Source organism: Leucoraja erinacea, chromosome 19, assembly GCF_028641065.1.
Source record: "Leucoraja erinacea ecotype New England chromosome 19, Leri_hhj_1, whole genome shotgun sequence".
In the NCBI taxonomy this organism is placed as follows: domain Eukaryota; kingdom Metazoa; phylum Chordata; class Chondrichthyes; order Rajiformes; family Rajidae; genus Leucoraja; species Leucoraja erinaceus.
Window position 1 is genome coordinate 25445233 of NC_073395.1, and position 27320 is coordinate 25472552.

At 42.4% G+C, this 27320-nt stretch overlaps 1 long non-coding RNA gene across 1 annotated transcript; it reads right to left on the reverse strand.

Moving 5' to 3' along the window:
• Nucleotides 1-1374: 1374 nt before the first annotated feature.
• Nucleotides 1375-13291, reverse strand: LOC129706397 (uncharacterized). The gene is made up of 3 exons (XR_008725048.1): nt 13162-13291; nt 6387-6553; nt 1375-2348 (listed from the first exon to the last, which is right to left on the reverse strand). It is a non-coding gene; the product is annotated as an uncharacterized LOC129706397 (long non-coding RNA).
• Nucleotides 13292-27320: the final 14029 nt, after the last annotated feature.

Here is a 27320-nt window from a genome sequence, read left to right on the forward strand (position 1 = left end):
ATGTTCTCCAGAAATGCTGCCTGACCTGCGGAGTTACTCCAGTACTTTGTATCCTTTTATAATGAAAGTCATGCTTGCAGGAACATCATGGAACCTAGATTCAGTCAGGACACAGAAACATAAATTAGTTTCAGGAATCTGTTAGTTGTAGGAAAGTAACTGTTCCTGAACCTGGTGCTATAGGATTTTAGGCTAATATAACTGTCCTGAACATGACGCCATGGCATTCGTATCGAGATTTTGTTAGGTTATAAATGATACTCAACAGTTAAATTTAGAGATACAGCATGGAAACAGGCCCTTTGGCCCAATGAGTCCATGCCGACCAACGATCACCCATACATACCCATTTGCTGCATCTTTAAACCAAACTAAAGGACAACTATTAATTTGTATATTTTGCATTTATGTACGATTCACAGTCAGAATGAAGTTAGATGCACCTCTGCAAAGCCTGGTTCCAGCTGTGACTTCCTGTGGACTGTATTACACTTAAGCTGGCTCTTTCAACGTTGGGGGTCAGAAGGCAGTAAAATGTAAAATGTTTGCCTGACCAGTCAGGGAAAGGTACATACGTTCTAAGCTATTATTAAATAAACCCTGCTGTCGAGCAGGCCACTGTCACAGAAAGCATTTGCCAAGCACACTGTGGGACCCAGACATGCAAGGAAATTGCCCAAAGGCACGTAATCACATCCAGATGGAATAAAAAGTGCATTAGTGGAGAGGTCTGCTGAATTAATGTGAAGTCATTTCCATCCTCTGGGCTGATCCTGGCACCATTCATGCATTTGGACTATTAACTCCTTCTTTGCGAAAGGCAGAGATTATGTTTATTTGCTGGGGGAATTAATTCCATTGCCAAGGAATATGACACTTAACTGCAGTGGCAGTGATAAACGATGAAGCACGTTTAAATCTCACTTGATGGATCCTGCTAACTGATGCATTTCGAGAATTTCTTCAAAATTAAATTTATCGTAAATATAAAATGTCCCACCAACTGACAATGCAATGTCAGATTTATTTCACTCCTGTGGAAGACCATTATAACACATCTCCACCTGTGGTGCACAGGATGATATGGGCACGCCGCGATTTTCAGCATTATGCCAGTATTTAATACCATAATCATTTTATTTTATTAATTTTTTGTATATACCAACCCCTGTCCTTGCAGGAGAAAAAATGCTTTTTGTTTTGCATTTACTAAATAAAGCTGTCTAAAATAAAAGCAACCAAATATTCAGTTTAATGTTCATCTCCATGAATTAGTCATTGTATTAATGATCAAGCCGATTTTGGCAGTGTGGGTAGATATAATAATTGTGTGAACTGAAAAGCAAATGATTAAACAGCAAAAAGCATCAAAGGAACTTGATGTTATTCTTCATCTGATTATTCACCAGAGCTTTAGAGGTGGAATTTTATCTTTAATAGTTTTCATTAAGTTCTACAGTAAGGCAGCCTGCTGCATTAGTTTAGTTTAGGTTAGTTTAGTTCGGAGATATAGCATGGAAACAGGCCCTTCGGCCCACTGAGTCCACTCCGATCATCAAACACACCAGTTCTATGTTATTCCACTTTCTCATGCGCACCCTTCACACTAGGGGCAATTTCCAGAGGCCGATTAATCTACAAACCCGCATGTCTTAGGGAGGAAACCAGAGCGCCTGTAGAAAACCCATGTGGTCACAGGGAGAACGTGCAAATGCCGCAAGGACAGCACTTCAGGTCAGGATCAAACGTTGGTCTCTGGCGCTGAGAGGCAGCAACTCTACCTGCCATGCCACTGTGCTGCCCTCTTTGATACTTAAATCAACTGAACCCAATAATGTGATCTTTTACTGCACTTTCGTTAATCAATGGCTATCAATTAGAAAAGGACTCATATTCACATCCACTGTTTTTTGTTCCTTCACTATTGCTTCATCTAAGCCAACATGATACCATGACCTTGTAAGCCCTAATGTTGTAAACCAATAATATATGTGATAGTATAAGATGGCTTCATGCCACATCCACTAACCCATTCCTAACTATCAGTAATGGAAAAGGTCATTTGAGTTGAATTTATTGTCACAAGCACCAAGGTACAGTGAAAAACTTTTTTTTGCATCCTAACTGGTCAGCGGAAAGACAATACATGATTACAATCGGCCATCCACAGATGCATGATAAAGGGAATAATGTCAATAATATTTAGTGCAAGATAAAGCCAGTAACGTCTGATCAAAGATAATCTGATTGTCTCCAGTCTCCAGTAAGGTAGATGGTAGTTCAGGAATGCTTTCCAGTTATTGGTAGGATGGTTTAGTTGCCTTATAACAGCTGTGAAGAAGCTGTCCCTGAATCAGGAAAGAGAAACAGAATTAACATTTTGGATTAATGAGCTACCATCAAAATGGAGAATTCTGTAAGGTCAGCAATACATAATATCCCTCTATTTTAGTTTTAGTTTTAGAGATACAGCGCAGAAACAGGCTCCTCCACCCACCGAGTCCTGTACATCTTTGGAGTGTGAGAGGGAACTACAGCACCCGCAGAAAATCCACGCAGGCCACAGGGAGAACGTACAAACCCCATAGAGACACCACCCGTAGTCAGGTTCAAACCTGGGTCTCTGGCGCTGTAAAGGGCCTGTCCCATGTAGGCTATTTTTTAGGTGACTACAGGCGACTAGGCTGTCGCCACAAGGGTGTTGCCTGTATGGTCGTGAGTAGTCTCCTTAGCTGCCCAACGAGTCGTAGAGTCTTTCTGGTCGCCGCTGAATTTTCAACATGTTCAAAAATTTTCACCGACAGTCGGCGACAGTGGGTTGACGCCAATGAGCGTAGCTTGACTTCTCCTAATGTAGGTGCTGTCGTAGGTTGTCGCCAGTGCTGACTTCGCTGAATTCCATTGGCGACTATCTACATCAACCTACGTCAGCAAATCTACTGCTGTGCTACTGTGCCACTGTGTTGTTAGTTGCAGAATATATATCATAGTTTCAATCTAACATTAAGGAAGACTACTGCAATGGGCTTCCACTCTGATTCTTGTCCAAAGAAATGGAATGTTATTAATCCAGGTGTTCGACTGACAACATTCGTTAATAGGAACTATATATTTTTTGTTGGTACAGTGATGCAGCTGGTACAGCACCAGAGACCCGTGTTAACTCCCGACTTTGGGTGCTGTTTGTGTGGAGTTTGCACTTTCTCCCTGTGACCGCATGGGTTTCTTTCGGGTGTTCCCATTTCCCCCCACTTTCCAAAACACTGCGGGTTTGTAGGTTAATTGTCCTCTGTAAATTGTCCCTAGTGTGTAGGCAGTGGACGGGAAAGTGGGATAACATAGAACTAGTGTGAACGGGTGATCGATGGTCAACGTGAACTCGGTGCGCCAAAGGGCCTGTTTCCATACGATATCTCTAAAACGTATTTTTCCATACTGTATCTGTGAGAAGTATTTTGGGAAGAGGTAAATAAATAAGTTAAGACCTATCAGAGAACCAGGTAATTTTAGTTTTGTGGCTCCCTGAATTATCAACTATTGAATATTTCCCTCACATCATTTTTAAGTAAGTTGTGATCTAATTGATTGTCTTTGCTGGCACTGATTTTATCACTGAAGTATGCGTTTATCAAAATGATAGAGAATTGCAAAGGTGAATTTTATTTCATCCACCAACTTCTGTATTCTTATCTCTGCCATGGATGCAAGAATAGCGCACAGTTTATGTACCCTGTACTGTAGCTAATTTTCTATTTCCTCATGCACTGTTTTGCAAGGTTCAAGTCTGGATGGTAAAAGAACAGCACTCTCCTGGGAAGAACAACTCTCTTAGGCGCAGAGCAGAATATTTAATTGTCACCTCTAACACTAGGCTCAAAATGCCCACCTCTCTCTCTCTTGTGCATTGTGTCTCCAATACATTCTGACTAAGAAAATACAGTGCAGATCTACGAGTTTACTTAGAATGTTTCTGTGACATTTGATTGATTAAATTATGCAGAATATAATAAAACATGCTATCACCTTCCAACCAATCGTCCTACCACAACATCTTCCATAGGACCAGAAGATATAGGAGCAGCATTAGGCCATTCAGCCCATTGAGTCTCCTCCTCCATTCGATCATGGCTGATCTATATTTCCTTCTCAATCCCATTCTCCTGCCTTCTCCGTGTATCCTTTGACACCCTCACTTATAAGAACCCATCAATCTCCGCTTTAAAACTACGAAATGTCTTGCCCTCCACAACCGTCAGTGGCAATGAATTCCACAGATTCACCACCATCAGGCTAAAGAAATTTCTCCTCATCTCCATTCTAAAGATACATCCTTTTATTCTGAGGCTGTGCCTTTGGCTCTAGGCTCTACAATTGCTGGAAACATTCTTTCCACATCCGCTCTAAACGGCCTTTCATGATTAGACTTAAGACTTTAGAGATACAGCATGGAAACAGCATCTTCAGCCCACTGAGTCCACGCTGACCATGGATCACCCCTGTACAGGAACACTATCCTACACACACCAGGGGAAATTTACAAAGTTACCAAGCTAATTAGCCTACAAATCTATACGTCTTCGGAGCATGGGAGGAAACCTGAGCACCTGGAGAAAACCCATGCGGTCACGCGGTGAATCTACAAATTCCTTGTACAAACAGGTTTGTATGTTTCCCCCTGTGAGTGCATGGGTTCGAACCCGAGTCCCAGGCTCTGTAGAGGGCCTGTCCCACTAACGCGACTTTTCAGCGAATGTCTTCGACCTTCAAGCTCGAGGGCACTCGCCTGTAAAACCTCGAGCTGAATCGACCGTCAGCGATGAAACCGCGAGCCGGATCGACCGACCGCACACACACAAACACATCGCAAAGGTGGGGGCCAGGGAAAGCGGGGGAACACTGTCTGAAATTCACACCCATGATGAGCAGGAAGGTAAAAGACGGCTGGCACAGTTACGGTAAGTCCATTAGAGAGTCCGGAGGGGGGAGAGGGGGGAGAGAAGGGGGGAAAAGGGGAGAGAAGGGGAGAGAAGGGGGGAAAAGGGGAGAAAAGGGGGGAAAAGGGGAGAAAGGGGAGAGAAGGGGAGAGAAGGAGTGGAGACACTTCTAAGAAGCCAGACTACTTTTAATAAAGTTTAGCGGGCATTTAACATTACCGGTCGGTTTACTTACCTTTTTTTTCTCAACGAGCTTTACCTTTGACTACCCTCGATTACCTTTGATTGCCTTTGATTAGATACGATAGCATTACGACCTACTACGACCTACCTCGACTAAACCTATCAGTAAAAGAATATCGATTTTTTTCCATTGCGACCTTTTTTTACTCACGGGCATTTTTCAGCCGCGACCTATCTGAAGCCTCGAATATGCAGGGACTATGCTCGAGCATGAAGGGGAGTTACAAAGGCCCCCTAGGACCTCGTGTCGACCATGCTGTGAGTATGAGTCGAGGGCAAACTCTTCTAAAGTCTCCAATTAGGTCTCCGCTGTGGGACAGGCCCTTGAGGCAGCAACTGTGCCGCCCCTCCTGTTCTACCTTATCTAATTCTATTCGCAAACCCCTCTCTTTCCCATTTCTCTCATACGCTTGGCTAACCTTCTGGTAGAAGCTCAACTTGCAAATAAGCAGCAGACTAAATTAAAACTGCTAAAATCAACGATCAATCTACCTCTCCAGAAATAACACGCTGACCACATTGTAACATAAAGCACTTCCCCTGCTCGCTTCTTGATATTAATTGTGCTTTCCAACGCTACAATTGCCTATTACCATGCGTGAATTAGATGCACTTCAGCATCTGAACATTTCCCATCTAAATTCTACATTAGATTGCTATTCGAGAGCCAGGAATGAGAAAAATAGGGAACCATAGGCAATTTCATCTGACATGAGCAGTCAGGAACACATTTGAATCTATTATTTAGTCAACATATCATTAGGCAAATTCAGTGTTGTCTTGGGAATGTCAAAGAGTGCTTGGCAAAATGTACTGGAATATTTTAGGATATCTAGCAGATAGGATAATGTGGCAACTTAGGACATTTGGCATGACTCCAATGACCCTTACTAATTTCTACAGATGCATCATAGAAAGCATCCCGTCTCAGGTCGACCCTTCACAGGTTGCTATGGCAACTGCTCTGCCCAATACCCCAAGGAATTGCAGAAACACCAGGAACCACAGGTGCTGGAATCTTGAGCAAAACACAAAGTGCTGGAGTAACTCAGCGGTTCATCAGCACCTGTGGAGGAATCGATAGTTTATAGATACAGTGTGGAAACAGGGCCTTCGGCCCACCGTGTCCGTGCTGACAAACGACCATCCGTACACCAATTCTATCCGACGCACTAGAGACAAGTTGCAGAAATCAATTAACCTACAAACCTGAACAGACTTTGGAAAGTGGGCGGAAACCGGAGCATCTAGAGACTACCGATGCAGGTCACTGGTTGAATGTTGAAACTTCATACAGACAGCAGCAGTAGTCAGGATCGAACCAGGGTCTCTGGCGCTGTAAGGCAGCAACTCCACCGCTGCGCCACTGTGCAGCCCTGTGTGTAAGGAGGATTATTATGTGAAGGATTGTCTTTGCACTCTAAGATTAAGGACACTTCCATGAAGAATATAGGAATGATTAGTATGCGAGGAAGGTGATTAGACTCTCTGAAGAAAGGCCTCGACCCGAAATGTCACCCATTCCTTCTCTTCAGAGATGCTGCCTGTCCCGTTGAGTTACTACAGCTTTTTGTGTCTATCTTCGGTTTAAACCAGCATCTGCAGTTCCTTCCTATACATTAGACTCTCCGATTGGAGATGGTCATGCCCTGGGTAGAATGTTATGCCAAGTCTAAGCCCGTGGTTTATTGCTGCCCATATCTCATTCAAGAAGGAGTAATAGTTTAATTGTATTTTGCAATGAAAAATTGTTTGCTAATAGTTACACATTCTTAACATTTAACGTCTGTAGCCAGAGAAAGCTACAATAGCTTAACTCTTGGAGAACATGGAACATTGAACAGTACGGCACCAGAACAGGCATTTCAGCCCACAGTGCCAAACATGATTCTGAGCATCAATTATCTACCTGCACGTAACCCATATCCCTCCATTCTCTGCATATCCATATCCACATCTAAAAGTATTTTAACTGCCACCAATGTATCTGCTTTAACCATCATCTTCAGCAGTGCGTTCTAGGCACTCACCCCCCCACTGTGATAAAATACTTTCCCACACATCTCTGTAACATTTATCCTTCTCACCGTAAAGCTATGCCCTCTAGTATCTCATTTTTTTCCATCCGGGAAAAAGATTCTGACTATGCCTCTCATAATTTTACATGCTTCTCTCAGATCTCCCAACAACCGCCAGAATTACAGAGAAAATAATCCAAGTCTCTACAACCTCTCTCGGTAGCTAATACCCTTAGTCCTGGCATAAGTCCGTTAAATCTCCTCTGTTCCCTTTCCAAAGCCTCCACATCTTTCCTGTAATTGATCAACCAGCAATGCATGCAATACTCCAAATGCAGCCTAACTAGAGTCCTATAAAGCTGCATCATGACTTCCTGACCCTTCTACTCAATGTCCCAACCTATGAAAGTACATATGAAATATGCCACTCTATCTACATGTGTTGCCACTTTCAAGGAGTTATGGACACCATGATCCCTCTGTACAACAAGCTGTTAAGGTCATGCCATTAATTCATTTTCCCCTTACATTTGACCTCCCAAAGTACAACACTTCACGCATTTCTCCATCCAAGCATGAAACAGGAAGCCGGAAGCCTTCATCTTAAGGACCACAACTTTTTCAAAAACATAGCTCACCAAACAACCTTTCAAGACCAATTTAAGATAGACATTAAATGCTAGTCTCCCGGAGGCATCCACATCCCACACATTGACATCTTTTTTTTTTATAAACAACAGCTACTTCTGGATTTTTGCATTTAATTATGCACGTGTTCATGTTTGAAGCCTCTGAGATTTTTGCTACAAATATGGAGAATATTAATAGCTTTGCAGTTATTTCCATCGTGATTTTGAGCCAACATTTTTTTTTTTTTGGTAAATATCTCGTCACACAGCCTGGAATATAATAGAAAATTGAACTGCATCCATTAAGGCATTGCAGTATTTTTTTCTGGATCATATTTTAATGCCTGTTGTTGGTTGAATCAGCCCAGCCTCACCACAATGCTGGACTGTACATGGATTGTTCATCCATTCCTGGCTCATTCGATGCACCTTGCAGTCAGCCGAGCTGGCAATCTCAAACAATAGATGTATGGGGAAATCTGCAATCTAAATAGACAAGCCACAGAAGATCCTTTTTGAAGTAGTCGCTGTTAGCTACTGCTGTACACACAAGAGGATTTTAAAGGACCAGTAGGTTAAATGTTTATATTAATGGTTATAAATTGTTAGCTTCTGAAAAGTCTCATCTCTCATGACGCCGTTTTTAGTTATGAATCGGTCGGAGCACCAAATGAAAAGCTATTAAAGGCAATGGAAATATTAAAGGGGCTACAAGACTCCTGACTGGCCTAATTGAGGAGACTTTAACTGGAAGAATTACTACAGGACTTCCCTTAACATTTTCCTCATCGATCATAGCTGTCAGTTGCTGCAGCATTTTTATAGTTCTATTTAGGGATAATCACGTTCCAAAATGGCATGGCCTGCAACTCTCCAAAAGCGATTAAATCACTAATATTAATTTGTAGAAGAACCATTGTAGATTAAAATAAAATGAAAGCAAATTGTTCTCTCGGGGGTTAGTCACCGAAGATTTAGTGATCATCGCTACATTTAATTTGAGCTGCCAGTAACATAAAGGAATCGGTATAGTGGCTTTATCATTATTCATCCATTCTCGAACACTGAAGCAAAATCTTGCATGGAATTTATGAAAGCAGTTTAGAGTAACGGAAATAAAATTTACTATGTTAAATAGTAACTGAGTTGCTGCATATTTGGATAATGGGTATGGAGTTCTGACCAAGACATGTTGTGGTAAGCCAAGCATCATTAAAATGATTTACATGGGCAAAAAACGTGCAAGCAGATTAAAGAATAAATCATCTCAACAGCAAAATCCTGCAGGTGCTAGTAATGGGAAATTGAAATGGAAAAATCAAGGAGATGGCACAGTGGTGCAGCAATAAAATTGTTCCCTTACAGCGCCAGGGACCCGGGTTCGATCCTGACTACAGACACTGTACGGAGTTTGGACGTTCTCTCTGTGACCATGTGAGATTTCCTCCCGGTTCCACATTTTAAAGACATGCAGTTTTGTAGGTTAATTGGCTTCTGTAAATTGTCCTTAATGTGCAGGATAGAACTAGCAAATGGAGTGATTGTTGGTCGGTGCAGTCTTGATGGGCTGAAGCCCTGTTTCCATGCTGTATCTCTAAACTAAGTAAAACTGAAGATGGGAACAGTTAATGACCTGACATTTCCATTGTCCAATTGCCTACAGAGTGGTTAAGAAGGTGTATGGAATGCTTGCCTTAATTGGTGGTGCTTTGAATATAAGAGTCAGAAAATCATGATACATCTATAAGACTTTGCTTAGGCCACAGTTGGAGTATTATGTGCAGTTCTGGTCCCCATCACAGGATGGATATGGATGCTTTGGAGATGGTGCAGAAGAGGTTTACCAGAATTCTGCCAAGATCAGAGGTCATTAGTTCCAAGGAGAAGTTGGACAAATGTGACTTCTTTTCTCTGGAACATGGCAACACGAGAGAAGTATATAACCTTGCATCCAGGGTGGAAACATCAAAGAATAGAGGGCATAGCTTTAAAGTGAGTGGGGCAAAGATTAAAGGAGACATGCATGGCAGGGTTTTAAAGATGATGGTGGGTGTCTGGAACACATTGGCTGGGATGGTGGTGGAGACAGATGCGGTAGTGGCATTTAAAAGGTACATGGCTATGCATGGATTAGAGGGATATAGATCACGTAGAGGCAGATGAGAGTAGTTGATATTGGCATCATGCTTGCCACATATATTATGCGTTGTAGGGCCTGTTCTTATGCTGCATGGTTCCATGTTCTATATTCTATATACTCACGAACACTGCTCTTTGTTTCCCTGCTTCAAGCTTATTCAGGAGGCTCTTCTGGTCTGAGCAACAGGCCGGGGGTAACGCAGAACCTCTCCAATTGGCCACCTCGGTGAAAAGCTTTAACAGCCAGTGAAGCCTGATGGTCATGCTTAACTGACTGTCAATGTTGCCAAAGCTAATATCTCTGATATGGCATTCACAAACAGTGAGAGACTAATTAGAAATTAAACACGCGCACAAAAGTTCTGGAATTACAGCAAGAACTGTTTTGAGTATTTAACCATCATTATAACATACCTTAAACTCAGCTAAATCCCTGCCATGGAGATGAGTGGAGTCACTGAAATGGTGCCAGTTCTAACTCGACGCAGGTGTAGCAAGCAGATTGTCAGCAAATTTGTTGAGGGACTGAGTATTCACGCCTTACCATGGCATGGGAACACTGTGGTCTTGGCACAGTTGATTAGCCAAGCAGGTTTATCTCTCCAGCCTTCCCACGTGAGTGTCTGAGTGGCCCAATTTCTGGAGAGAAAAGTTCTCCGTGCAGAACTGCCAACTTTCAGCAGAAAGTTTGAACTAATTTTTAAGTTCTGTTGCAAAGTTCATCAACCTGAAATAGTAACTCTTTCTTTCTCCTCTGATGGTTTTTTTTAGTTTGAAGAATGAAGGGAGGCCAAATGGCACAATTGTAAAGGGAGTACATAAATAAAAGCCTCCGTGGCTTTATAAAATAGTTTATTCGTCATTAGTTCAAGCCAAAAACCATTTTGTATTTCTCTTAACACGTGAAAATGCGATCACATTTCACCAGTAACATCGTTGTTGATGGGCATCAGTAATACACACATATTGAAATTTAAATTCTGGTCCGTTGTGTTAGAATATTTAGACTGCATGAAATTATCTAAACACGTATAATTGCTGTAAAATAGTATGTGAGGACATGCATTAAAATGATTAATTGTCATTCAAATGCCCTTTACTGTATAAGAAGTGCATGTCTGCTTCCAATCCATATAAGCATTAATTCTCAATCTTGTTTGACTAATCAGCTATATCTATTATATATAGTACTCATGCATAGAAATATTCAATTAGAGAACATAATTGGTTGCATTTTGTATGTGATTTTTTTTTTTGCAGATATTTTCAAGCACATTAGTTTAAATGACAGAAATCCTGTAATCTACAAAAAGGTTTGAATCTGAGTTCATTTGCTATTACTTGATTTTTTGAACCATTAACACAAAAAGGCCAACTGCAGACTAATTAAGCTCATTGGTGAAATGGTGGATTTGCCTGAATAATTATTCACTACAGTTTCTACTTCTGGTGGATTTTTGTGTTGCTTTTCAGAATACTTCAAAAGGTGACTTGTGTTGAAGAGCTCATGCTGAGAAGTCAAGTCAAGTCAAGTTTATTCGTCACATACGCATACAAGATGTGCCGTGAATGCGGGAAATTATTCTACCTGGACTTGCACCCATTTCTCCTCTCCACTCCCCTTTTCATCCATATTCATTCCTCTGGCTTCATAATTCGCTCCTCTTCTATCCTTATCTCACAACTTTTATCCTTTTCATCTCTGGCCTTTGACTAACCATCTGCCTATCGACCCCCTTACCCATCACGTGCCCTGCTTTGACCTTTAGTTTAATTCAGTTCAGTTTGGTTTAGTTAAATTTAGTTCAGTTTAGTTTATTATTATCGTCACATGTACCTAGGTACAGTAAAAAGCTTTTGTTTGCATGCCATCCAGTCAAAGAAAAGACTATGTTTGATTACAATCAAGCTGTCCGCAGTGCACAGATAAAAAATAAAGGGCATCACATTTAGTGCAAGATAAAGCCTGATCAATTCAATTAATATAGTTCAAAGGTCTCCAATGAGGTAGATAGGTCAGGTATCACAAAAGAAAATCAGGAAAGAAGATATGTGCTTGAAAGGTCTCTTTGCAGAAAAGGAAGAGATGTGTTGCATTTTTAGGTGTATGAATGTTATGCAGTGCGACATGTAGATGAAGGGTTGTACATCTATTATGAGGCTTTGGAGCTGGCAGTTTTCAAAAGAAAATATACTACTTTCCTTCCATGTAGGATCATTCCATGTTACTTTGTGTGTTTTAAACAATCTTAGCTATCATCCTAGATGCCCATTTGCAATGTATTGCAATATGTTGGTGCATTAACAAATTACTCATCTCCTGTTCCAGATGAATAATATTTTATCAACCTCCCACTGCCAATCCTGTGATACCCACCAGTAGTGGCAATAGTCTTGTCATGCTGTAGCATATAAATAGCCTGATTGAATGATTAGTAGTTGGGGTTTTTTTAAAGGAAAGAGATTTAGAAGTTACTTTCAACATGTAGAGTGCAGCAGTGGAGTTCTAATGATAATGGAACAGCAGTGATTACTGTGGATAATTCATACATTAACATACTTGGATAAACTTTCCACTATTTATGTTCATGATAAAGACAAGTGAGAATGCAATAAGCCTTTCATTAGCTAGGTCTCATTACTTGTAAAATGATTGTAACATCTGCTAACGTTTGTCTTACTGTGCGGTCAATTATTCTCGACAGAGATATTGACTTAATCTTTTCAGCAATGAAGATAACACACGTACATCTCCCCATGGTCTAATTCAGTCGGTATCTGTCGGCAATGTGTTAGTCACTGCTTACCTTTTCAGATGCAGGGTTAACCATTTGGTTGAAAGTGATATCAACTGAATACGTTTTACTTTAGTTTAGAGATACAGCGTGAAAACAGGCCCTTCGGCCCACCGAGTCTGCACCAACCAGCGATTGCCTGTACACTAGTTCTATCCTACACACTAGGGACAATTTACAGAAGCCAATTGACCTACAAACCTGCACATCTTTGGAGTGCAGGAGGTAACGAGAGAAAACCCACGCAGTAACAGGGCGAACATACAAACCCTGTTCAGATAGCACCCGAGGTCAGGATCGAACTGAGGTCTCTGGCACTGTAAGGCCGCAACTCTAATGCTCCGTCACTGTGCCACTATTTAAAGATGTTGGTAGTTGATGAAAACAAAATGCAGATTCATACCAGGGAAGAATGACGATCTTCCATTTGTATAGCACCTCTCACATTCCGGATTGCTTCTAAGAATTTCACAGCCGATGAGAATGGTCCTTGTGTAGCCGAGGAAACATGGCAGCCATTTACTTGCAGAGAATTCTTACAAATAACAATGTGAGATTACTAACAGCAAAAAAAAAACCACTGGAGGAACTCATCAGGTTGCACAACATCTATGGAGGCAGAGGAATGATCAATGTTTCAGCTTGAGACCCTGAATGAGGATTGATGCAGATCTCGATGCAACAGCATCGACAATTCCTTTCCCTCCACAGTTTCTGCTCAACCCACTTTTTCTGTCTCACCCCAGTCACCCCATCTTCTCCCCCTTCCCATCGGGTAAGAGGTACAGAAGTCATACTTTCAGATTTAGGGACAGTTTCATCCCAGCTGTTATCAGGCAACTGAACCATCCTCTCACCAACCAGAGAGCGGCCCTGACCTACCTACCTCATTGGAGTCCTTTGATCTGTCTTTAACCAGACTTTACTGGACTTTACCTTGCACTACATGTTACACCTTTTTATCCTGTATTTGTACACTGTGGATGGCTTGATTGTGACCATGCACTGTATGGTCTTTTCACTGACAGGATAATAAGCAACAAAAAGCTTTTCACTGTACAAGTGACAATAATAAATTAAACTGAACTAAACAAAACTGTTCTAAACTGAACAAAACTAAACTAAACTAAACAGTCTCATGTGCCTCTCTAAAATTCCTAGTAATCTTTTTTCAGGAAAATTGCCTGCTTCTTGCCTCCTCTCCAAGATTATCCTTTGGAATCTTTTATGTTTATTTGAGACGGGGAGGCACAGCGGTGCTGTGGTAGAGTTACTGCCTCGCAGCGCTAGAGACCTGAGATCAATCCTGACCACGGGTGTTCTCTGGTCAGAGTTTCTATCCTCACCCTCCCCGTTACCGCTTGGATTTTCTCCGGGTGCTTTGGTTTCCTCCCACACTCCATGGACGTAAAGGATTGTAGATTAATTGGCTTTGGTAAAAATGGTAACATTGTGCCTGGTGTGTAGGATAGTGTTAGTGATAGCTGGTTGGAGCGGACTCGATGGGTCGAAGGTCCTGTTTCTATGCTGTATCTCCAAAGCCTAAAGTAAAGTCTAAAGAGAGTGCAGGCAGGGCCGTAGTTTAATATCTCATTTGAAGAAAGGCCCTCTAACATTGAAGCACTTCCATACCATTGCACTGGAGTGTCTTCCTAGAGTTTTATACCGAAGGACATTTCCTTGAGGAGCCCCTGTTGCAATTTTGCCCTGTAAATTATCACATCATTTCCCAATGTTTTCTTTCTCTGTGGAAATCGTGCTTTCAGTTCAACAGCTCATCAAAAATGTCCCAGTAGACCCGCTTTTCACTGAAGTCAGAAAGGACCTGGAATGCTAATGGCTAGTGCTGCAACTCCAGCTAACAAAAGTGAATGTAATAGATTTGAATCAAAAAGGCTTACAGATTTTATTTATTTAGCTACCTTTGTCACTTTGAATATTTGCCCACGGATCTAGCTGCATATCATTGAATTAGGAAAAAATAAGTTTGAGAAGTGAATATCATGCCAAAGTCAAACTTGCAGGACTTGTGGCATACACCTTTGATGTTAGAAACCTCAATCGCTCAACTCTCTTCATTGATGACAGTCAAATCCAGAATGGCTTCTACAAGAAAAAATCTCCGCTCACTTCAAAAGATCGTGTACTTAGTTGGACTGTCTTAATTTTTAGAGCCTCTTCATTTAAGCATTTGGTTTATGAAAACAATCGTTGAGAAAAGAATATAAAGTTGTACAGCACACACTCTCAGGGCAGCTAATACCTCCTCCAATCTATGTAGGAAGGAACTGCAGATGCTGGTTCAAACCAAAGATAGACACAAAAAGCTGGAGTAACTCAGCGGGACAGGCAGCATCTCTGGAAAGAAGGAATGCATGACGTTTTGGGTCAAGACCCTTCTTCAGACTGGTTTAGGATAAGGGAAACAAGAGATATAGATGATGATGTAGAGAGATAAAGAACAATGATTGAAAGATATCCAAAAAAGTAACGATGATGAAGAAATAGACCATTGTTAGCTGTTTGTTTGGTGAAAATGAGAAAATAGTGCGGTCAGTAAAGACTCTATCCCCTATTCCCAATTCCTCCATCTACTCCGCACCCGCGCCCAGGATGAGGTGTTCCATACCTGGTCATTGGAGATGTCCTCATTCTTTACAGTATGGGGGTTCCCCTCTCTCATCAAAGATGAGGCCCTCACTCGTGTCTTCTCAGTACCCCACAACTCCGCTCTTGCTCCTACTCCCCCTATGGGGATTCTGTCTCTGTTGCAACCCAGTCCTTACCTTCCACCCCATCAGCCATCGCTTACAACGCATAATCCTTCGAAATTTTCTGCCACCTCCACAGGATCCCACCACCAGCCACATTCTCTCATCTCCACTCTCGCCATCTCCAGATACCTTTCCGCCCCTGCAGATACCCCCCCCCCCCCCCCCCCCCCCCCCCCCCCCCCCCCCCCCCCCCCCCCCGCAAATTCCTGGTTAACTCATCCCTTCCCACCCAAACCATCACCTTTCCCAAGTACCTTCCCCAGCAACCACAGAAGATGCAACACCTGTCCTTATACCTCCTCTCTTGACTCTGTCCAGGGACCCTGACAGGCCTTTCAGGTTAGACAGAAATTCACTTGCACTTCCTCCAACCTCATCTACTGAATCCATTGTTCAAGATGTGGACTCTTATACATCGGCGAAACCAAATGCAGGCTGGGAATCGTTTCGCTGAACACCTTCGCTTAGTCCGCCTGAACCTATCTGATCTCCCGGTTGCTAAACACTTTAATTCTCCTTCCTGTTCCCACACAGGCCTTTCTGTCCGAGGTCACCCCCATTGACAATAAGACACTCTTGACTCTTGACAGAGTGAGGCTAAACGCAAATTGTAGAAACAGCATCTCATATTTCGCTTGGGCAGCTTACAGCCCAATGGTGTAACATTGATTTCCCTAACTTCAGGTAGCCTCGGCATTCCCTCCCTCTCTATCCCTCCCCCACCCAAGTTGCACCAGCTTTTCGTTTTCACCCAACAAACAGCTAACAATGACCTGTTTCCTTTATGATCATTACTTTTATGCATATCTTTCATTCATAGGTCTTTATCTCTCTACATCATCATCTATATCTCCTGTTTCCCTTATCCCTAACCAGTCTGAAGAAGGGTCTCGACCCAAAATGTCACGTATTCCTTCGCCCCAGTGATGTTGCCTGTCCCGCTGAGTTACTCCAGATTTTTGTGACTACCCCCTCTAACCTCATCCACTGTATTCATTGCTCTTCAACATCAAGATATCGGCAAGACAAAGCGCAGACTGGGCGATCGTTTTGTTGAACAGCTACGCCTCGACCTATGCGATCTCCCGGTTGCCAAACATGTTAACTCCCATTTACTTTCTGTCCTGGGTCTCCTCCACTGTCAGAGTGAGGCCACATGCAGATTGAAGGAACAGCACCTCATATTTCATTTGGACAGTTTACAACCCAGCAGTATGAGTATTGATTTCTCTAATTTCAAATAACTCTTGCATTCCCTCTATCTCCATCCCTCCCCCACCCTAGTCATCCTGCTAGCTTCACTGTTTGTATCCTTTTGTTATCACCTGACCCACAGGGCCTGTTTCCGTGCTGTATTTCTAAACTAAACTAAAGTAAACAGGTGGCTTCAGACGAGGGAGTACGCTGATAGGCAGATTATTGGCCAAACGTTAGAGATAGAAACAGGCGTGAGCCCAAGAGGAATGCATAGTTGTAAACCGTGAAGCTAGTTCAAGGGCTTTTCCTTCACTGTCTCCACTTGACCACCTAAAGGAACAGCAGGACATGATTTTCATACCAATAGCAAGACAATCCCTGAAACACAACATCAGATGCCATGGTAGATTATTAGACTATAACCGTTGCCTGTGCCTGAAATGGTATAAATGTGAGGAGATGATGACTAAATAAACAAAGAACAGGCTCCACAGATCTCATCTTGCTCTTCAATTATTTACTGCCTCATGGCTGGAATCTCCAGGGACTTCTCTTGTAAAGAACCAAGATCACAGGTCAGGTAATTAACTTCCTGTCTACAGGAATTGGTTATGCTCCACGTCCTGCTACTAATGTGTGTGGAAGGCACAGGCATATGTTGTAAGAAGGAATATGAGAGAAAACATGTTGATCTAAACTGACTGAGTTCAGCAACCATTTTAAATACTTGGGAGAGCATCCATTTTGTGAAATACCTGGAGCCAGCAGTGGCTTGGCATATTTGGTATATATTCTTCAAATGAATATGAGGTAAATGCATAAACATTGCAAACATTCTCTTTTTAAAGCGTGGATGTATTTGCCTTTGAGGAGTTATTTGAAAGTTGTTAAAAGTCAAAAATAAATTGCAGACAGGTAACACAGTCACTGCCATATAGAGAGATTGAGGATGTTTATTTCCCCCAATGTTTTTCACTTTATAAGATCTTTATTTAGTTTAGTTTAGAGCTACAGCATGGGAATAGGCCTCATGGCCCACTGAGACCGTGCTGACCAACGATCACCTGCTCACTAGTTCTACGTTATCCCAGTTTCGCATCCTACACACTACAGGCAATTTTCAGAAGCCAGTTAACTGATAAACATACCTGCTTTGGAATGTGGGAGGTGTTATTCATTCTGCAGAATGAATAACAACTTACACGCAGGCTGCCTGGATCACAAGAGAGATTTGTTACCCAACATCCCCATCTTATATACAACACCAACTCATTAGCATATGCATGAATATGCATGAAAACATTACACTGCTCTCCTTTTTTTAAAGTATTAAATCTAAGTACACAGTTACAATTTTCTTGTTGTGAGACTTGATTTAAACTCGTATTCATTAAACCTTAAATGATAACATAATATATTTACTTTACATATTTACATATTTTCATTCTACCTAGGCAGTGAGTTACTTAACTTAAAAACCTAATCTGACTACTGGTTTACGGATCCTGCCTGATTGTCTAACAAGTTCAAGTGAGTTTATTGTCATGTGTCCCTGTATAGGACAATGAAATTCTTGCTTTGCTTCAGCACACAGAACATAGTAGGCATTTACTACAAAACAGATAAGTGTGTCCATATACCATGATATAAATATATACACACATGAATACATAAACTGATAAAGTGCAAATAACAGAAATGGGTTATTAATAATCAGAGTTTTGGCCGAGCCAGGTTTAATAGCCTGATGGCTGTGGAGAAGTAGCTATTCCTGAACCTGGTTGTTGCAGTCTTCAGGCTCCTGTACCTTCTACCTGAAGGTAGCAGGGAGATGAGTGTGTGGCCAGGATGGTATGGGTCCTTGATGATATTATCAGCCTTTTTGAGGCAGCGACTGCGATAAATCCCCTCGATGGAAGGAAGGTCAGAGCTGATGATGGACTGGGCAGTGTTTACTACTTTTTGTAGTCTTTTCCTCTCCAGGACGCACAAATTGCCGAACCAAGCCACGATGCAACCGGTCAGCATGCTCTCTACTGTGCACCTGTAGAAGTTATAGAGAGTTTTCCTTGACAAACCGACTCTCCGTAATCTTCTCAGGAAGTAGAGGCGCTGATGAGCTTTCTTGATAATTGCATTAGTGTTCTCGGACCAGGAAAGATCTTCAGCGATGTGCACGCCCAGGAATTTGAAGCTCTTGACCCTTTCAACCATCGACCCATTGATATAAATGGGGCTGTGGGTCCCCCTCCTACTCCTTCCAAAGTCCACAATCAGTTCCTTGGTTTTGCTGGTGTTGAGGGCCAGGTTATTGCGATGGCACCATATGGACAGTTGCTTGATCTCTCTTCTATACTCTGACTCATCCCCATCAGTGATACGCCCCACAATAGTGGTGTTGTCAGCGAACTTGATGATGGAGTTCGCACTGTGACTGGCTACGCAGTCATGAGTATAGAATGAGTACAGCAGGGGGCTGAGCACGCAGCCTTGAGGTGCTCCCATGCTGATTGTTATCGAGGCTGACACATTTCCACCAATACAAACAAACTGTGGTCTGTGAATGAGGAAGTCGAGGATCCAATTGCAGAGGGATGTGCAGAGACCCAGTTCTGCGAGTTTGGTAACCAGCTTGGAGGGGGTGATTGTGTTAAATGCCGAGCTGTAATCAGTAACAGTAACCTGTAACAGTAACTGGTGTAACAGGTTTAGGTGTTGACTCAACTGTAGGCTTGTTTGGCTCTGTTTTAATACTCTGACTTTGACCAGAGGCATCTGTTTCTTTGGCTGTACTGACTGAACTTTGTGTTTCAATCACAGTTGGCTCTTCCAACTCACTTTCCGATAAAGACTCAGGGATTAGGACTCCATACTCAGTTTTTGATTCATCTCTGGCTGGAATCATTTGATCAACATGAATACTTTTGATCCTATCTCCAACTGCAACTAAGTATCTTTTTGTTTCACACAATTCCACTATTTTCCCAACATCCCATTTGTCTCGACTGGACTTGTTGGGAGGACTGAGAACACGAACCTGCTCATCTGGCTTGAAGTACCGCTCCTTTTCGTGGGAGTCAAAATGGCGTTTCTGACTTAATTGGTGATTTACTCCGGCAATTTTGGCAGACGCTACATTTGCTCACCAGTGACTCAATATCACTGTCAATACCAGGCCAATACACAAAACTTCTGGCTATTGACTTCATGCTTACTCTGCCAGGATGTTCGGCATGAAGTTCGTTCATAATTTTGTTTCTCAAAGACTCTGGTATAACCACTCTGTAACCCCACTTAATGCATCCCTGCTCACATGATAATTCATGGCGTTGATTATGGAAAGGCTCTGAGTTCAATCCACTATCGATTTCAGTCCATCCATTCAATGTCTATTCATAAACCCACTTCAGCACATTGTCTTTCTTTGTTTCTGTTGCAGTCACTGGAAATCTACAACTTTCATTGTGTAGATTGAGTTCTCACTTCCCACGTCAGAGTTCTCATGGGGCAACCGGGACAACGCATCTGCAACTGCGTTGCACTTGAAGCTTCTATACTCCACCTTGTAGTCATGCTGGGACAGCAAAATTGCCCAGTGCTGCATCCTTGATGCTGCTATGGAAGGTATAGCTGACTTGGGACCCAGTATCACTAATAGTGGCTTGTGATCAGTCACCAGGGTGAATGGTCTGCCGAGAAGAAACTGATGGAATTTCTTGATTCCGAACACAATGATGAGTGCTTCCTTTTCTATCTGCGCACAGTTGCGTTCACTCGATGAGAGGGTGCGGGGTGCAAAAGCAATAGGCTTTTCCTGTCCGTCATTCATTACATGGGAGATCACCGCACCTACACCATAACTTGAAGCATCACAAGCAAGTTTCATCTCGTGTGTCGTATCATAGTGAACAAGAAGTTTTCCTTGCAGATGTCAAATGCACGTTGCTGTTCCTTTCCCCACGTCCATTTCACATCTTTTTGTAGCAGATGATGAAGTGGCTTTCGCACAGTTGCTAAATCTGGAAGGAATCGTGCATGAACTGCACCATCCCAAGGAATGATCGTAGCTCTGACACATTATTGGGTTTTGGAGCATTCACCATTGCTTCCACTTTCGCCTTCAAAGGGCGAAGTCCGTTGGCGTCTACTTTGAGTCCAAGGTAGACCACTTCTCACTGTGCAAATGCACATTTACTTTGACACAGTTTTACATTGTGGCAGTTCAGCCGTGTGAGAGCTTGCTCGAGGATTTCCAGATGTTCTACCATGCGTTCTGTGAATATCAGTAGGTCATCCTGGTTGCACAAACAGTGCGTGGAATGCCTTGTAATATTTGGTCCATGACAGACTGGAACATTTTCGTGGAGGATTTCACACCATAGAGCAGCTTTGTGTATGAATACAAGCCCTTATGTGTGTTGTTAGTCAAGTACCGCTGACTTTCCTTATCGACATTGAGTTGGGCGTAAGCGTGAGACAAATCCACTTTAGTGAAGACTCTTGCTCCGCTAAATTCTGCGTACAGATCTTGCGAGGTTGGTAACGGATATTGTTCGTCATCAACGGCTTGGTTGATTGTGACTTTGTAATCACCACATAGTCGAACAGTTTTATCAGCCTTGGGTACGGCCACAATTGGCGTTGCCCAGTTACTCTGGTCTGCCTTCACAAGAACTCCATTACGCTCTAATCGATCGAGTTCTACCTCCACTTGTTGCTTTAGTGCATATGGTACATGTCTTTGTCGACAATACACAGGCCTCACATCTTGCATAAGTCGAATGGGGGCGCATACCGATTAAGGTCAGTGGGGGCGCTGCAAGCCGGCAGCCCTGCCAGCAGCGTGTCAGTTTTTTCAATTTTCTTTTTTTAGTGTGTTTAAATGTATGTTTTTAATGTTTCTCTGTGTGTTTTGTGTGTGTGGGGGGGGTTAGGGGGAAACCGCTTTGGTCGCCTCCTCCACGGAGAGGTGACTTTTTCCATGCCGCCTCCCCCGTGGCCTAACATCGAGGATCGGTGCAGCCTTTCCCGGAGACACACCCGGGGCTTCAACGGTGCGGTTTCTCGGCGTGGAGCCTGAAGCTATCTGCAGAGCTCCAGCTGGTGGGGAAGAAGAAGCTCCCACCGCCGGCCTGAGGCCAACTTCTACCGTGGGCACGGCGTGGACTTACCATCAGGACCGGGGTCCCATATACATGAATATGCATGAATACATTACAGGAAGCAACCGAAGTACCCGGAAAAATCCCACAGTCACGGGGAAAATGTACAAACTCCATTCAGACAGCACCCGTAGTCAGGATCGAACCTGGGTCTCTGGCGCTGTAAGGAACCAACTTTACTGCTGCACCACCGCCCAGCCCTCATTAAAAAAACTGCTGGGGGATGGAATGTTTAAAATTAGGTTGAAAATTAAATCCATAATTAAATTTGGCTTTAAAAGGCAAGTAGATCTGTAAATGGGAAATATTTTTTGTAGAAGACTAAAGGGAAGGAGCAAGTCAGCAGTCAAAATAGTAAAAGGCAAATAAGATTCCCTTAAATTTATGTCTGCTTGCTGAGGTTGGGTGAGCTACATACTGGCAACAATATGCTCTTGGCCCCCAATAGTAAATGAAATTCAGAGTTCGATTACAACTGTTTATTGCTACCATAAAACACATTTATTCCCACTGCTGATGGAAAAAAAATCTTAAACAAAACACAAAAGTGCGGAAGCAACTTCTTGGGACAGGCAGCGACTCTGACGGACATGGATAGGTCTAGGAAGGAACTGGAGATGCTGGTTTAAACCAAAGTTCAACACAATAAGCTGGAGCTACTCAGCGGGACAGGCAGCATCTCTGGAGAGAAGGAATGAGTGACGTTACGGATTGAGACCCTTCTTCAGACTATTTAGAGATAAAGGAGAGATGTTGATGATGATGTAGAGAGCTATATTTTATCTCTCTACATCATCGTCTATATCTCTAATTTCCCTTATCCCTAACCAGTCTGAAGAATGGAAATGGATAGGTGATATTTTTGAATGTTTAGGGGGACACAGTGATGCAGCAGTAGAATTGCTGTTTTACAGCGCCAGAGACCCGGGTTCGATCCTGACTACAGGTGCTGTCTGTACGGAGTTTGTGCATTCTCCCTGCAAGCACCGGTTTCCTCAGGCTGCAGGTAAATCTGTAAAATTGTCCCTTGTGCGTAGGATAGAAATAGTGCATGGGGATCGCTGGGCTGTGCAAACTCGGTGGGCCAAAGAGCCTGTTTCCACGCTGTATCTCTTAACTGAACTAAACTAATCCTGAAATGGCACCTACTGAGTTTGAAGAAAGGTCCCAACCCAAAACATCATCTATCTAATTCCTCCACAGATGCTGCCTGACACGCCGATTTACTCCAGCACTTTATGTTTTGTTCAAATTCCAGCATCTGCGTTTTTTTGGTGTGTAAAAAATAATCTTGTGTGTATCTCTTTATTGTGACAGCTGAGACTATAAGAAGGCTGTGGGTGTCAGGGGATATGGGAAGAAGGCAGGAGAATGGGGTTGAGAGGGAAAGATAGATCAGCCATGAATGAATGGTGGAGGAGACTTGATGGGCCGAATGGCCTAATTCTGCTCCTATAACTAATAAACATAAGGGCTGAGTGACTGTTTTCTGTAATCGTCTGTGATCTTACAGGGTCAACTGAAGGGGCTGAGCTGAAATATTGAAATATTTATCTTTCCAAAAATCGTATTTGCTATTCTAGAAACATTCTTAATCCCCCGTGTGCATCATATTTGCATTATGCATTAACCATAATTTGGTAACGCTTAATAACCGAGTCAAGCTCTAGCTTAATGCTGGATGCATAAAAATAGTTACTGCAGATAATAAATTGTAATGCATAAAGACACCTGGAATCTAGCTTTAATAATTAAATTATATTTACCTGTCTTTACTAATCAAGATACCCCCCCAAATAAATATATGAACATAAATTCTGTCACACAGTACAATATTGTTGACACAATGTGTTCGAATAACTCAGCGGCCATGCAGCATCTCTGGAAAAGATGGATAGTGACATTTTGGGTCGGGACTCTTCTCCAACCCAAAACATCACCTGTCCATGTCTTCCAAAGATGCCCGCTGATTTACTCCAGCACGTTGTGTCCTTTAGTGTAAACCAGCATCTGCAGTTCCTTGTTTCTGCAATATTGTTGAATTTCATTCAATTTCGATAAATTTGTATTTTATCGCAAGAACAATTGCTAGATATATTTGAATAAACAAGATACGATAGTAGCATTTAAGAAGCTTAAATACATGGTTTGTATGTTGATTAGCTTCTGTAAATTGTAATTTGTCTCTACTGTATAGGCTGGTGCTAGTGTATGGGATGGTCGCTGGTCGGCTGGGACTGTCTCCTCGTTGTATCTCTAAAGTCCAAAGTGAGCTTTTAGACACTTTAACATCTGCTAAGAGCTGATAGATATATTAAACATGAATTGGTCATCTGTTACCCCCCCTTTTCTCTCCCATAAACCACCCCCTTCATTCTCTTCCCCCTGCACTTCCCTCCCTTGAGCCCCAGCTGGCCTTGCACCAGTCTCTCCCTTCCTCTCCTCTCCACATACATTCCTAAATAATTTGCACATCATCAACCTTCTAGCTTCACAATTCACAACTCTAATCCTTTTGTCTCACTCCTTGTGTATGTTGATCTCTGGCTTGTGTCCTTTGCTAGGCAAAAGGCAAACCATCCACCTATCAAAAGTCCCTGCTCACCTTTCACCTATGACCTGCCATGCTTTGTCCTGCTCCTTCATATTCTCTAGCTTTCTTTCCCCCACCCCTACAATCAGTCTGAAGATGGGTCCTGATCTGAAGCATCACCTATCCACAAGCTCCAGGGATGCTGCCTGACCTGCTGAGTTACCCCAGTATTTTGTTTCTTCCATTGGTCATCCAGACTTTGGAGCTTCTTCTACCATTTAAGTAGATCATGAAACAAGGAGACCTAAGAGAGTACCTTTACATATCCCTAATTGCAGCGAGAAAGTTTTTAAGAAAGGAGGGAGAGAGAAAACAGGGAATTATAGACCAGTTAGCCTGACATCGGTGGCGGGGAGATGCTGGAGTCAATTATAAAAGCTGAAATAGCTGAACATTTGGATAGCAGTAGCAGGATCGGTCCGAGTCAGCATGGATTTACAAAGGGGAAATCATGCTTGACTAATCTTCTGGAATTCTTTGAAGATGCAACTAGGAGGAGAATGGACAAGGGAGAGCCAGTGGAAATAGTGTACCTGCACTTTCAGAAAGCATTTGATAAGGTCCCACATAGGGGATTAGAGGACAAAGTTAGAGCAAATGGTATTGGGGGTAAGGTACTGACATGGATAGAAAATTGGTTGGCAGACAGAAAACAAAGAGCAGGGATAAACGGGTCCCTTTCAGAATGGCAGACAGTGACTAGTGGGGTACCGCAAGGCTCAGTGCTGGGACCGTAGCTATTTACAATATGTATTAATGATTTAGATGAAGGGATTAAATGTAACATTAGCAAATCTGCAGATGACACAAAGCTAGGTGGCAGGGTGATATGAGAGGAGGATGCTATGTGGATGCAGGGTGGCTTGGACAGGTTGGGTGAGTGGGCTGATGCATGGCAGATGCAGTTTAATATGGATAAATGTGAGGTTCTCCACTTTGGTCTCAAAAACAGGAAGGCAGATTATTATCTGAATGGTGTCAAGTTGGGAAAAGGGGAAGTACAGCATGAACTGGGGGTCCTTGTTCATCAGTCACTGAAAGTAAGCATGCATGTACAGCAGGCAGTGAAGAAAGCGAATAGCATGTTGGCCTCCATAACAAGAGGAGTTGAGTATATGAGCAAATAGTTCCTTCAGCAGTTGTACATGGCCCTAGTGAGACCACACCTGGAGTATTGTGTGCAGTTTATTAAGGGTTTGGACACGCTAGAGGCAGGAAACATGTCCCCGATGTTGGGAGAGTCCAGAACGAGGGCCCACAGATTAAGACTAAGGAGTAAACCATTCTGAGTGGAAACGAGGAAAAACTTTTTCACACAGAGAGTTGTGAATCTGTGGAATTCTCTGCCTCAGAAGGCAGTGTAGGCCAATTCTCTGGAGGCTTTCAAGAGAGTTAGATCTCTTAAAGATAGAGGAGTGAAGGGATATGGGGAGGAGGCAGGAATGGGGTACTGATTGTGGATGATCAGCCATGATCACAGTGAATGGTGGTGCTGGCTCGAAGGGCGAAATGGCCTACTGTACCTATTGTCTATTGAGATAAATTAATAAAGTCAGTAAAAAAAAAGAAATGTTACTTACTGAATAATGAAAGGCCTATGACCAGAGGGCACAGCCTCAGAATAAAAGGACGTACCTTTAGAAAGGAGAATAGAGGAATTTCTTCAGTCAGAAGGTGGTGAATCTGTGGAATTCATTGTAACAGACGGCAGTGGAGGCCACGTCTTTGGGTATTTTTAATGTGGAGATTACTAGGTTGTGGATTAGTGAGGGTGTCAAAGGTCATGGGGAGAAGGCAGGAAAATGGCGTTGAGAAGGAAAGTTAGATGAGCTGTGATTGGATGGCGGAGTAGACTCGATGGGCAGAATGGCCTAATTCTGCTCATATGACCTATGAACATATTAACAGAAAATGATGGAAACATTCAGCGGGAGAAAGAAACAGAGTTAATATTTCAGGACGATGACCTTTCATCAGAAGCTTCACGAGTTGCTGACATTTCCTGTTTTTATTTCAAATTTCCAGCATATGCATTTTCATGATTTTCAATTTTTGCTATAAATATATATATATATGATCCTTTCATTTATTAGTCTTGGCATGGAGTATAACGGCAGGGAGATGTTAGAACTGTAAATAGTGTTTGTTATATCACAGCTTGGGGACTACATACAGAGCTGGCTACCATATTACAAGAAATATGTGATTTTAGTTTAGTTTATTGCCACTTCGTAGCGAGGTACAATGAAAAGCTTTTGTTGCGTGCTATCTAGTCAGCAGAGAGACAATAAATGATTACAATTGAGCCATTTACAGTGTATAGACACATGATAAGAGAATACAGAGGAGAATTATGAAGATGTTGCAACAACTGGATTTGCTTAGCTGCGATGAAACACTGAGTGTACTTTAGAACTAGCAAGATTGAAGGGGGATTATGAGCGGAACTAGATAGCAGAAATAGAATTTCTATTTCATATTATCATAGGGTGAAAGTTCCAGGGACATACTGAAGATATGATGTAATTGGCGGAGGGATCGGTATTGGTATTGTATTATTGCAATCACATAGCGAAAAGCTTTGAGCGTTATTCAGCCACATCATACTAAAATAAAGCCATGCACAAGAGGTAGTGTAAAGAAAAAGAAAAGCATTATAGCTGGAGAGAAAGTTACAGTTAGAGAGAAAGTGCAGAATTTAAAAAAACAAAAGTGCAAGGGCCACAGTGAGGTAGTTGGAAGATTGGGACTGCACTGCAGAATAGGAGGTGATCATTTCCTGAAAGGTTAGTAGAGGCAAATATATTTGTCACATTTTAAACGTGCATTCTTATAG